Genomic DNA, 12,995 nt, shown 5'->3' with positions numbered 1-12,995 from the left:
TTCCACATAAAAAATTCTGTTTTTATCATTTACCTACTCGAGGACGAGCAGGAATTAAGCTTGGGGATGCTTGATACGTCTCGAACGTATCTATAATTTTTTATTGTTCCATGCTATTATATTATCTGTTTTGGATGTTTAATGGGCTTCATTATACACTTTTAAATTGTTTTTGGGACTAACCTACTAACCCAAGGCCCAGTGCAAATTGTTGTTTTTTTTGCCTAGTTCTGTGTTTCGCAGAAAAAGAATATCAAACGGAATCCAAACGGAATGAAACCTTCGGAAGAGTGATTTTTTGGAACAAACGTGATCAAGAGGACTTGGAGTGGACGTCAAGAAATAAGCGAGGAGGCCACGAGGCTGGAAGGCACGCCTGCCCCCCTAGGCGCGTCCCCACCCTCGTGGGCCCCTCGTGGCTCCCCTGACCGACTTCCTTCGCCTATATATACTCATATACCCAGACAACATCCAGGAGCACCACAAAACCCTATTTCCACCACCGCAACCTTCTGTACCTGTGATATCCCATCTTGGGGCCTTTTCCGGCGCTCCGCTGGAGGGGGAATCGATCACAGAGGGCTTCTACATCAACACCATAGCCTCTCCGATGATGTGTGAGTAGTTTACCTCAGACCTTTGGGTCCATAGTTATTAGCTAGATGGCTTCTTCTCTCTCTTTGGATCTCAATACAAAGTTCTCCTCGATCTTCTTGGAGATCTATTTGATGTAACTCTTTTTGCGGTGTGTTTGTGGAGATCCGATGAATTGTGGGTTTATTATCAAGATTATCTATGAACAATATTTGAATCTCCTCTGAATTCTTTTATGTATGATTTGTTATCTTTGCAAGTCTCTTCGAATTATCAGTTTGGTTTGGCCTACTAGATTGATCTTTCTTGCAATGGGAGAAGTACTTACCTTTGGGTTCAATCATGTGGTGCTCGATCCCAGTGACAGAAGGGGAAACGACACGTATTGTATTGTTGCCATCGAGTATAAAAAGATGGGGTTTATATCATATTGCTTGAGTTTATCAATCTACATCATGTCATCTTGCCAAATGCGTTACTCTGTTCTTATGAACTTAATACTCTAGATGCATGCTGGATAGCGGTCGATGTGTGTAGTAATAGTAGTAGATGCAGAATCGTTTCGGTCTACTTGTCGTGGACGTGATGCCTATATACATGATCATGCCTAGATATTCTCATAACTATGCACTATTCTATCAATTGCTCGACAGTAATTTGTTCACCCACCGTAAGACTTATGCTATCTTGAGAGAAGCCACTAGTGAAACCTATGGCCCCCGGGTCTATTTTCCATCATATTAATCTCCCGTCAACTAGCTATTTCTGTCACCGTTTATTTTGCAATCTTTACTTTCAATCTATATCAAAAAAATACCAAAAATAGTATCTTATCATCTCTATCAGATCTCACATTTGCAAGTGGCCGTGGAGGGATTGACAACCCCTTTATCGCGTTGGTTGCAAGGTTCTTATTTGTTTGTGGAGGTACGAGGGACTTGCGTGTGGTCTCCTACTGGATTGATACCTTGGTTCTCAAAAACTGAGGGACATACTTACACTACTTTGCTGCATCACCCTTTCCTCTTCAAGGTAAAACCAACGCAGTGCTTAAGAGGTAGTAGCGGGCGATCGTCATAAGGGGTTGGACAAAAGTGGTTCGTGCCTATGGCTTGCAGGAAGGCACATTCTAGGCATTCTGCTTCTTCAACACCGTCGGCAGTCAAAATGATTTACACTTGTCTCTTCACCTTTACCGCCTTTAAATATTTTGGTTCATCATAGTTAATTGCTGCCTAATCCTGTAATTACTGAACATATTGTACTTGCAATTTTATTTATGGATTCGTTGTTGAACCATTGTGCTGAGAATTTGAATTGCATGTTTCATATTTCAAAATTTCCAATTTTAATAATAAATTACAAGCAAAAATAAAAAGAGAATAGACGGTCATGGATCTTTGCAAACGGTTCTGGCAATAAAAGGGCTTGTGATGGATAGCCCAATGCCAGACAGTTTTCTACACCAAATCGTGTGTGATGTAGTTAATGAAAGAAAACAGTTAACCAAGGCAGAGCGTGTGTGATAGTTCACTAGTAGGAAAAGGGGCTTAGGTCACAGGACAGTTTTCACATTAGCCCCGGTTCAGTCATGAACCGGGACTAATGTGAGCATTGGTCCCGGTTCGTGCGGCCAGGGACCTGCCGGGTCTCGTGGGGGCATTGGTCCCGGTTCGTCCGGACCCTTTGGTCCCGGTTGGTGGGACAAACCGGGACCAATGGGCCACGCTCCTAGCCCACCACCCTTTAGTCCCGGTTCCTACCACAAACCGGGACTAAAGGCCTAGTCCTAGTTGCGGCCAGTGTTTAGTCCCACCTCGCCAACCGAAGGGCGCTCACATCAGTTTATAAGGCCGTCCCTATCTGCCTTGTTGAGCTTCTCTTAAAGTGAAAATAGATGCCCTTATACAGGAAATTTGACCTAAATTCATAGTAAATTTCATAGAAATTTATTATGAATTTAGGTTTAATTTTCTCTATAAGCGCATCTATGTTCATTTTTTTATATTTATAAAATAAATAAACCTTAATAAAATAAATAAAACTAAATAAACCTTAACAAAATAAAATAAAATAAACTATAGTAACTACAATAAATAAACCTTAATAAATTAAGTAAAAATAGCAGCAGTAAAATAAATAAAAATAAAATAATTAAAGTAAAATACATAAGTAATTAGAAATAAAATAAATAAGTTTTTTGTTGTAAGTAGAAACAAAACAAAACAAATAAAGCAAAAGAGAAAAAAAAACACGAGCCATCAACTCCATAACCGCCATATCTGGGATAGAGAAGGGCGATCCCTTGGAGTGGGATTCACATACAGTTGCCCGTAACTTCTACCATTCGAGCCTAGCAGGTGGAACTCGGATATGTCAACAGTGTCAAAGCGGCAAATAGCAGGCGGAGGAGAAGCCACCAATGTCATGTGTAGATCCCTTCTAGGTCTTGCGGATCGTGCTATTACAGCAATTTGGTTGGTTGATCCAAAAAAAGGAATTTGGTTGGTTTTCTTGAAGCCCTAGCTTGTTGTGCCGTCCTATTCTCTCAATCCAGGGAACGTTAAAGGTGTAACGTTACACCTTTCACACACGAGCATATACATAAAACCATGTGGGAGGTACATATGAACAGAAACGTTTTCCCTGGATTGACCGTGTGGGATGTACATAAGAACGGAAACGTATTTCTTGCATTGACTGTGTGTGATATACATACGAACGAAAATGTTTTTCTCGGATTCACCGTGTGGGATGTACATACCTACGGAAATGTTTTTTCTCGGATTACCGTGTGGGATGTACATACCTACGGAAATGGTTGGGTTTGGATGCCTTGCCCGATAGCACACGGTCCCAGCCTGTCTCAAGAGGGATGATATGTCTCCGTCGTATCTATAATTTTTGATTGTTACATGCCAATATTATTCAACTTTCATATACTTTTTGGCAACTTTTTATAGTATTTTTGGGACTAACATATTGATCCAGTGCCCAGTGCCAGTTCCTGTGTGTTGCATGTTTTATGTTTCGCAAAATATCCATATCAAACGGAATCCAAACGGGATAAAAACGGAGGGAGCTTATTTTTGGAATATTTGGAAAATATCATAAGAAGAATCAACGCGAGACGGTGCCCGAGGTGGCCATGATGCAGGGGGGCGCGCCTACCCCCCCCTGGGCGCGCCCCTGACCGTCGTGGGCCACCCGTAAGGCGGTTGATGCCCTTCTTCGGCCGCAAGAAAGCTAATTTTTGGTAAAAAATCATGGCGAAGGTTTCAGTCCAATCGGAGTTACGGATCTCCATATATATACGAAATGGTGAAAGGGCACCAGACGAGACCGCAGAAACAGAGAGAGACAGAGAGATAGATCCACTCTCGGAGGGGCTCTCGCCCCTCCCATGCCATGGAGGCCAAGGACCAGAGGGGAAACCCTTCTCCCATCTAGGGAGGAGGTCAAGGAAGAAGAAGACGAAGGGGCCCCCTCTCCCCTTCTCTTCCGGTGGCGCCGGAACGCTGCCATGGCCATCATCATCACCGCAATCTTCACCAACAACTTCACCGCCATCATCACCAACTCTTCCCCCCTCTATGCAGCGGTGTAACCTCTTTCTTACCCGCTGTAATCTCTACTTAAACATGGTTCTCAACGCTATATATTATTTCCCAATGATGTATGGCTATCCTATGATGTTTGAGTAGATCCGTTTTGTCCTATGGGCTATTTGGTGATCGTGATTGGTTTGAGTTGCATGTTTTATTATTGGTGCTGTCCTATAGTGCTCTCCGAGTCGCGCAACCGTGAGGGATCCCCGCTGTAGGGTTTGCAATATGTTCATGATTTGATTATGGTGGGTGGCGTGAGTGACAGAAGCACAGACCCGAGTAAGTAGGTTGTTTGCGTATGGGATAAAGAGGACTTGATGCTTTAATGCTATGGTTGGGTTTTACCTTAATGATCTTTAGTAGTTGCGGATGCTTGCTAGAGTTCCAATCATAAGTGCATATGATCCAAGTAGAGAAAGTATGTTAGCTTATGCCTCTCCCTCAAATAAAATTGCAATAATGATTACCGGTCTAGTTATCGATTGCCTAGGGACAAATAACTTTCTCGTAACAAAAAGCTCTCTACTAAAACTAATTTAGTTGTGTCTTTATTTAAACAGCCCCTAGCTTTTATTTACGCTCTCTTTATATTCTTGCAAACCTATCCAAAGACACCTACAAAGTACTTCTAGTTTCATACTCGTTCTAGGTAAAGCAAACGTCGAGCCTGCGTAGAGTTGTATCGGTGGTCGATAGAACTTGAGGGAATATTTGTTCTACCTTTAGCTCCTCGTTGGGTTCGACACTCTTACTTAACGAAAGAGGCTACAATTGATCCCCTATACTTGTGGGTTATCAAGGGCCTATCCCCGACGATTTCTGTGTCGTGTGGGAAGGACCCCCCCTATCGCCCACACTCACTTGGCGACAGTTCCAAATGCCGCCGCGGAAAGGGGTTAAAAACCGTTTGTATAGCACCGACGTGTACCAGTGTGTGTACACCACAGATTCTTGGTTAGCCAACAATTTATAGGTCAAATTATGGAGATCATCCTTAAGGATCTTATGACGTTTCATAGCATCAAAGTCTAAATACTACGTGGGTAAAATAGGGTCATAGGGCAAAGGTGAAACACCCAGCTCTCTTGCTAAACATGTGGCATAAATTCCACCATAGAAATAGCCATTATTAGAGTTGTGTTGCAACCTGCGTGCAACAATCGCTCCAAGATTATAACTTCTGTCACCGGTGAGAGCGGTGAGTATGAGGCTCAATTCGGGAGCACAAAGTGTACTACAATCTTGTTTGCCTACTATACATTTTCCATTAAATAATGCAAAGTACTGAATTGCGGGAAAACGAATGCTCTTTATTCTACCTTGTGTCACTCTCCTAGTCTCACCATAGCTAAGGCTAGTCAAAAATGCTTGAAACTCAAACCTTGGTGGTTCGTCGAGCGAACCCCAGAATGGGATTTTGAAGTGGTGAGCAAATCCCTCTAGTGATATGGTAAATGAATTTTCATACAGTTTAAATGACACCCTAGACTCACGGGGATGGAATTTAAATCCCTTGATAAACGATTCAGTGAGAGTGTGGTGTTGGTTGCACTTATCTGAAATATAGGGACCGAGACCGGCATTGTGAACATATTCCTCAAATTCCTCCTTAATGCCCACACGCACCATATAATCGTCGCATGGCCATAGGCATGTTTTGGTGGTGGCATGTCGTATGGAACTTTCACTTGGTTCAACATAAGAGCGATGAACGGAGCTGTCACTACAAGATGCCTCCAAAGATCTCCTCTTCGAACACCTCCTTCCAAAGAGGTTCATCATATTCGCATACAATTTTCTGAAAAGTTTTGGGTGACAAAAATTTATCAACAAAACTTTACAAGATTGATAACAACTACTCATAGGGATGCCTAGAGGCCATAGCAAGCATTCAAACTACTTAGAGGCCATAGCAAACATTCAACATGCAAGCTCATCTATAGATGCACCAAGAGTAGCTAATTATTCAAAATATAAACCATTAAAAGTAAAAACTAATTGGAAAAAGGGAGTTGTCACATACCAAGCAACAATCCCCCGAAATAGTTTAGAAAATGGAGCTTCAAGCAAAGAGATCGAAATCCGCGGGTTTGAGAGCAAGAACACGAGAGAGAGAGAGAGCAATGGTGATTTTTTTCTGGAGGTAGGGGATGATGTGGTATGAAGAGATAAGTGAGGGGGCCCACGTGGGGACCACAACCCATGAGGGCGCTCTTGGGGGTCCTGGCACGCCCAGGTGGGTTGTGCCCACCTGGTGCACCTCCCTCTGATGTTATTTTCACCATCAATTCTTAAATATTCGGAAAAAAACTTGTATTAAATTTTCAGATCATTCTGAGAACTTCTATTTTTGGGTCATTTTTTTAATTGCACAGGAAATTCAGAAAACAGACAAAACATGGCAATTTATTTTATTTAACTAATAAAAATAGAAAACAAAAAGTAGGGACAGAAGGTAGTGCTTACTAAATTCATCAACTTCATACCTCTAAAAAATGATACATTAATAAGGTAGATCAAGTCTTATTAACAACCACTTTCGATTAGCATGAAACCGAAGAACTTTCGTAAATCACTAAGTTACCTCAATGGGGATATGAATATCCCCTACAATAAGCGTTTCATATTTCTTTTTAACAGTAGGTAGAGGTAGTTGAAAACTTTAGTGATTGTCGGAGATTTTTCAATAACATTAATACCATTCACTTGGAATTGTTTCTTTGGAAAGTGCACTGTATGCTCATTACCATTGATATGAAAAGTGACCTTTCTTTTATTGCAATCAATAACAGCCCCTGCAGTATTCAAGAAGGGTCTACCAAGCATAATCGACATGCTGTCGTCCTCGGGCATCTCAAGTATAACAAAGTCAGTCAAAATAGTAACATTAGCAACAACAATGGGCACATCCTCACAAATACTGATAGGTATGGTAGTTGATTTGTCAGCCATTTGCAAAGATATTTTAGTAGGTGTGAGTTTATTCAAATCAAGTCTTTTATATAACAAAGTTTTCAAATAATTTCTTTTGATGGTGCAAGGTATAGTTCGTGTTCCCGGATCTCCAAGTTTTTTAGGTACTCCATCTTCAAAAGTATAATTAGCAATCATAGTGGAGATTTAGGCTTCCGGTATTTTTCTCTTATTGATGATGTCTTTCATGTACTTTGCATAAGGAGCTGGCATTCTTAAGATATCAGTCAAGCGAGTACGCAAAAAGACTGGCCTCAGCATTTCAGCAAAGCGTTCAAATTCTTCATCATCTTTCTTTTCAGTTGACTTAGGTGGAAAGGGCATATGTTTTTGAACCCGCAGTTCTCTTTCTTTACCGTGTTTTCTAGCAATAAAGTCTCTTTTATCATATCGTGTATTCTTTGGTTGTGGGTTATAAATATCAACTGCAGGTTCTATCTCAACATCATTGTCTGCTTCTTTACTATTTGTTTGAGTGTTTTCACGAACCCCATCATTATCTTTTTCATTATCAGAGTGTGAGTGTTCATTACCAGACTAAGTTTCAGCATCAGAGGTAGAAATTTCATTATCATTATCAGGAGGTTTTTCTACTGCAGGTTCACTAGAGGCATGCAAAGTCCTATCATTTTTTTCTTCTTTTTCTTTTTAGAAGGACTACGTGCATTCGTGTTAACTCTTTGAGAGTCTTGTTCAATTCTTTTTGGATGTGCCTCAGGATAAAGTGGTTCCAGAGTCATTTTACCTCCTCTAGTTGCTAATCTAATAGCAAAGTCACTTATATTATTATTCATTTCATCAAGCAACTCTCTTTGATATTTAGCAACTTGTTCTACTGAGTCTGAACCATAGAAGCATGCTTCCCCACACCTCTAACATAATTTGAGATTCTAAATAACAAGTCACTCAAGCGAGTAATCATATCAGAATTGTATTTCAATTGTTTCATAACATTTGCATTGAAGTGATCTTGTTTTCTAATGTAGTTTTCAAACTCATAAAGGCATTGGCTAGGGTGCATATTGTGAGGATTGTCATTATCATTGAATTCCATTAGAGAATTTACCTCTACCACCTTAGGTGATGGTGGTGTATCAAGCCCATGTATTTCTTCAATAGGGGGTAAATTTTTGACATCCTCAGCTTTAATACCTTTTTCCTTCATAGATTTCTTTGCCTCTTGCATATCTTCAGGATCGAGATATAATATACCCCTGTTCTTCGGAGTGGGTTTAGGTGGTGGTTCAGGAAGATTCCAATCATCATAATTTTTCAATATTTTATTCAATAATTCTTCAGCTTGCCCAATAGTTCGTTCCTTGAAAACACAACCAGCACAACTACCTAGGAAATTCTTAGAAGCATCGGTTAGTCCATTATAGAAGATATCAAGTATTTCATTTTCCTTAAGAGGATGATCAGGCAAAGAATTAAGTAATTGGCAAAGCCTCCCCCAAGCTTGTGGGAGACTCTCTTCTTCAATTTGCACAAAGTTAAATATTTCTTGTAAAGCAGCTTGTTTCTTATGAGCAGGGAAATATGTTTCAAAGAAGTAATAAATCATGCCCTGGAGACTACGGACACAACCAGGAGCAAGAGTATTGTACCAAGCTTTAGCATCACCCTTTAACGAGAACGGAAATAATATGATAATATAGTAATAGCGAATTTTCTCATCACGAGTAAAAAGGGTGGCTATGTCATTCAACTTAGTAATATGTGCTAGAACAGTTTCATTTTCATAACCATGGAAAGGACCAGATTCAACCAAAGTAATTAACTCTGGGTCGACAGAGAATTCATAATCCTTATCATCAATAAAGATAGGTGAGGTAACAAACTTAGGATCGTATTGCATTCTACCATTCAAGGATTTTTCTTTATACTTGCATAATAATTTCTCTAGATCATCTCTATCCTTACAAGCAAGAATATCTCTAGTTGTCTCCTCATTCATAACATAACCTTCTGGTACTTTTGGCCATTCATATCTAGGAGGGCTAGTTATAGTAGGTGTTTCAAGATTTTCAGTTTCAAGCTCATCATCAGTTTCAACAATATCATGTTGTCTTATTCTAGCAATTTGTTCATCAAGAAAGTCACCTAATGGCACATCATCATCATCAAGCAAGGTACTAGCATCATCATAAGTATCATTCATATCAGAAGTAGCATCATCAACAACTTGCGACATATCATGATTAATAGCATGTGGTGGTGTTGCAAGTTTACTTATAACAGAAGGTGAATCTAAAGTAGAGCTAGATGGCAGTTCCTTACCTCCCCTCGTCTTAGAGGGATAAATCTTAGTCTTAGCATCCTTCAGATTATTCATAGTGATAAATTGATAATATCCCAAGTGACTCAACAAATATAGCTATGATCCCCAGCAATGGCGCTAGAAAAAGGTCTTGATAACCCGCAAGTATAGGGGATCGCAACAGTTTTCGAGGGAAGAGTATTCAACCCAAATTTATAGATTCGACACAAGGGGAGCCAAAGAATATTTGCAAGTATTAGCAGCTGAGTTGTCAATTCAACCACACCTAGAGATTAATTATCTGCAACAAAGTGATCAGTAGCAAAGTAATTAACTCTGGGTCGACAGAGAACTTGCATGAAATCTTTTGTCCTACCCTCCGGTGGCAGCGGGGTCCAATTGGAAACTAAGGGATATTAAGGCCTCCTTTTAATAGAGAACCGGAACAAAGCATTAACACACGATGAATACATGAACTCCTCAAACTACGGTCATCACCAGGAGTGGTCCGACTATTGTCACTCCGGGGTTGTCGGATCATAACACATAGTAGGTGACTATAGCTTCCAAGACCGGATCTAGAACATGGATCTAATGGTGATAACATAAACGGTTCAGATCTGAAATCATGGCACCCGGGCCCAAAGTGACAAGCATTAAGCATGGCAAAGTCATAGCAACATCAATCTCAGAACATAGAGGATAGTAGGTATCAAGCCCTAACAAAACTAACTAGATTACATGATTAATCTCATCCAACTCCTCACCGACCAGCAAGCCTACAAAGGAATTACTCACTCCCGGTGGGGAGCATCATGGAATTGGCGATGGAGAAGGGTTGGTGATGGCGAAGATCGAAGATCCCCCTCTCTGGAGCCCCAAACAGACTCCAGATCTGGCCTCCCGATGAAGAACAGGAGGTGACGGCGGCTCCATCTCGTGAAATGCGATAATTCTTTCTCTCTGATTTATTTCTGAAAAATTTTGATTTTATAAGGTCGGTGTCAGGGTCTGCGCGCCACCAGGTGGGGACAACCCACCTGGGCGTGCCTTGGTGGCAGGCGCGCCCTGGTGGGTTGTGCCCACACAGGTGCCCCCTCTAATGGTTCTTGGCTCTAGAAATTCTAATATATTGCATGGAAAATCCTCGCAAAGTTTCGTTCCATTCTGAGAACTTTTATTTCTGCACAAAAACAACACCATGGTAGTTCTGCTGAAAACAGCGATAGTCCGGGTTAGTTTCATTAAAATCATGCAAATTAGAGTCCAAAATAAGAGGAAAAGTGTTAGGAAAAGTAGATACGTTGGAGACGTATCAGCAGGCCCTGCCACCGGGGAGTGAAATTACCTCAGTGGCATGCCTGATGCAACTGTTTAAATCCTCGAAAATTTGTACGATGCCAGAATTCTTCTAGAGCTGGCACGGTGTCAGCACACGGGCCTTGTAGGGGTAAAAGTTTGGGTGCACTTTGAATAAGGCTCCCCGGAGGCCGCTTGTAAACCGCATCATCTCCGATCCAGTCTTCGGGTGTCAAGAGGGAACTTATTTGGTTTGTGCAGCAAGTGCGGGTCATGTTGCTCCATTAGCCTTGAAACTTCTCGCGCTCTCAAAGGAGGCCATCACATGACGCGTGTCAACCCCCCGCATTTGTTGGACTTGCATCCAATACTTGAGACATTTATTGCTTTGCTAGTGTTTCAGCACCGGAAATTATAGATCTGCAAGGCGACAAATGAAATCATGCCCGGAAGCGTCATGGAAACTCCTACGTGATGTCCTTGCGACATGTGTAGGCCTTGTGTAGATGAGGAAGGGGTAGGCCCTGCCACCGGGGGCGAAATTACCTCAGTGGCATGCCTGGTCCAACTGTTTTAATCCTTGAAAAATTGTAAGAAGCCGGAATTCCTCGAGAGCTGGCACAGTGTCATCACACGGCCCCTGTAGGGTGTGGTAAAAGTTTGGGTGCATTTTGAATAAGCCTCATCAGAGAGCGCTTGTGAACCGCACCATCTCCGAGCTAGTATCTGGGTATCGAAAGGGAATGTAGCCGGTTTGTGCAGGAAGTGCGGGTCCTATTGCTCCGTTGGCCCTGAAACCTCTCATGCTCTCAAAGGAGGCCAACGCATGAAACGTGTCAGGCTCCGCATTATTGGACCCGCGTGCAATATTTGAGACATTTTTTGCTCTGCTAGGGTTTCAGCGCTGGAAATTAGATATCTGCAAGGCGGCACATGAAATCATGCCCGGAAGCGGCATGGAAACTCCTATGTGATGCAGGGTTAGATGAAAGAGGCACAAATGATGCTAACCACTCATTTTGCTGAGAGTAGCACTCGATACATATCTCGTCTCCGAGTGCGGCACTTGGTAAAAGAGAAAACCTAGATCTAATTGAAGACCTTTTCTACGAGTTCCTCTTTGTCAGATTTGTATTTTCCCAGTGTGGCTCTTAGTAAAAATGAAAACCTAGATCTAGCTTGACCTCCTTTTTCGAGAGCCGCATCGACAGGCTCTCGGTAAAGATAGCGCCGGACACTTAAGTGAATTCCCCTCTAGCTCTCTCCTTTTCATTTCTTCTTCGCCCCTCCCACTCCTCTACTCCCAGACACTCCCCCCCTCAGCTGCCCCCACCGACCGGCTCCCCTATGGCGTTCCTCCCCAATGGGCGCCCCCACCAGTCGACGCCCCCACCCCACGAGCGCCCCCACCCCACGGGCACCCCCACTCCCCCGAGCTCCTCCCCTCTAGTCTACTTGCTAAGCTCCCGCCCGGCTGCTATATGTATAGTTGCATAGATGGATGGATGAATAGATGTATGGATGGATAGATGGGTGGAAGCTATATAGATAAATTTTCATGATGTTGTATGGATGGATGCGATGGGCGGATGTATTTATGGATTTTGTTGTTTATATCTAGTAGTTTTTATGTAGTAATTTTTATCTAGTAGTTTTTATGTATTAGTTTTTTGTCTTGTAGTTTTTAGTAGTTTTTATCTTGAGCAAGTGTTGGCCATATTTGACAGATGAGATATGTTTTTAGAGGAATGGAACCGACAGTTGTTGTAAGGGGTCGCGCTTCCTCTGCTCCTGCTCTGTGATCTTGTTAAAGCAGCAGGAGGAGAGGAAGAGCGACCATCATCGATAGTCGATAAGAGTTGTTCTTGGAGGAAAAGAAATCGAATTTTGATGATGGTGGTCAATCTAGGTGAGTTCGTCCTATGATATACCTTTGTCACGCACGATGGACTCGCACAGCTTGACTGTCACCGAAAGTCAAAATACCCGTGAGACAGTGTCCACCATATATAGAAGCACCAGAGATAGTGTCCACCATATTTGACAGATGATAGATGTTACCGAATGTTGTCGTAAGGGGGTCTCTCTTCCTCTGCTCCTCCTCTGAGATCGTGGTAAAGTAGTAGGAGCAGAGAAAGAGTGACCATCACCGATAGTCGATGAGAGCTATTCTTGGAGGAAAGAAATCGACTTTGGACGACGACAGTCAATCTGCGTGATCTCGTCCTGTTATACCTTGATAACGCATGATGAGCTTGACC

Source organism: Aegilops tauschii, chromosome 6, assembly GCF_002575655.3.
Source record: "Aegilops tauschii subsp. strangulata cultivar AL8/78 chromosome 6, Aet v6.0, whole genome shotgun sequence".
NCBI lineage: Eukaryota > Viridiplantae > Streptophyta > Magnoliopsida > Poales > Poaceae > Aegilops > Aegilops tauschii.
The sequence above is the reverse complement of the archived record's forward strand: the minus strand, read 5'-3'. Positions refer to the sequence as shown.